This window comes from Phytophthora infestans, genomic scaffold, assembly GCF_000142945.1.
Source record: "Phytophthora infestans T30-4 supercont1.18 genomic scaffold, whole genome shotgun sequence".
Taxonomy (NCBI): Eukaryota; Oomycota; class Peronosporomycetes; order Peronosporales; family Peronosporaceae; genus Phytophthora; species Phytophthora infestans.
Genome location: NW_003303741.1, coordinates 1739429 through 1740941, shown reverse-complemented (window position 1 = coordinate 1740941; position 1513 = coordinate 1739429).

Sequence of the window (1513 nt, the reverse complement as noted above, 5' to 3'; positions counted from 1 at the left end):
GCGCACAAATTCTCGCCAAGCCGCACACCAACCTGTGCAAAATGACGAGTGGCGCAGTGGCAACATCCAGCAAGGGCGGAAGCGCCGTACGAGAGCGTGCAAGGTCTGCTCGCTCTTGAAGGGCACCGACAACGCGAAAGGTGGAGATTCGTCGGTATACTGTAGCGAGTGTAAGCTGCCCAACACGTCGAAGAGACCCATGGCTTGGCGGGTTTTCCTCTGTGAGAAGGTTCGTCACACGTACAACGGAGCTGCAATGTCTTGCTTCGACATCTGGCACAAGGCCTGGAGAAACGGAACGCTACTCCTTAAGAGGGCAGTGAAGCGCACGATCCTCGCACGTACACCGGGACGTCGCGAATGCTCGAACGAGGAAAATGATGAGGCTGAGAGTGTCCAGTCGTCCGGAGATGAAACCACGACGAGCGGCTTGCATCACCCAAAGCGGGCTCGCCGCGCTCCGGATGCTGAGATGACTGACTGATCAAAGGCGTCGATCGTAATTTTTTACTTAGGTTTTATATGCCCTCAATATTACGATATTGAACTTGACTGCATATGTTACATTGGTTTAGTTATGTACCAAGCTTGTTCAACCTATGTCCGCCTTACCAGTTCCTGTCACAAATGCAGGTACCGGTTTTGTAGTCTACTATACACGCTAATATGACTGAAGTGTATATCGCTCGTTTTCGGGCCTTCGACAAGTTGAAGGTACAAGATAACAGGAGAGACAGTCTTCCAGGTTTAGGTTTTTAGTGCGGCTATGCACTATACATGTTAGCAAAACATGAAGGAATTTATATGGAAGCCCTTCCCCCCACATACACGTTTGAGAGACTAGGGATTCGGTTAAGTTTGCGCCGAAACAGCTCGGGTCTCAAGGGGTTAAAAAGCACAAATTCGGACTCATGCAGAATACTTGCCGCTATCAGTCATTTTTTATTCGGAATTTGATACGGAGAGACCAATTTTGTAACAAAGCCCACTAAATGCCCACTTATTAGTCCGTGTTCGGTTTGCAGGGGCAAATCCAGCTTGTTTGAAAATAAGCTAGAGCTGTACTACTGTCGCTGTTTTAAGGGGCTAAGGAGGACGAATCAAAATTTAACCCAGAGCTGAATTTTGAAACCAGTCGTTTGGAGCTATCCTGCTGGATGTCATTTTTTGTGTTTATTAGCGGAATAAAGCTGGTTGAGACATTCCATCTCCTTAATAACAATTACAGCTGGTTTTAGATTAGATCGAACACGGCCTTAGAATTTTCGATGCGACATCGCAATAACAATACGAGGCCAGGCGCTGGAAAGTAAAACAAAAATTTGATTTGCAGCTGACCGAGTCGATCGTTGTATCCTTGTGGTCGTCTTGAAGTTGAAAAGTTATATTAGGGATGTCAAATGGCGCTCTTCTTTAAAATTGGCTAGTCTCTTCAGACCTACAGTGTACATTTTTCATCTTGAGATTTCGGCGGATTTCTACCTTTTGGCCGATCAGCGATGCGAATTTGGTC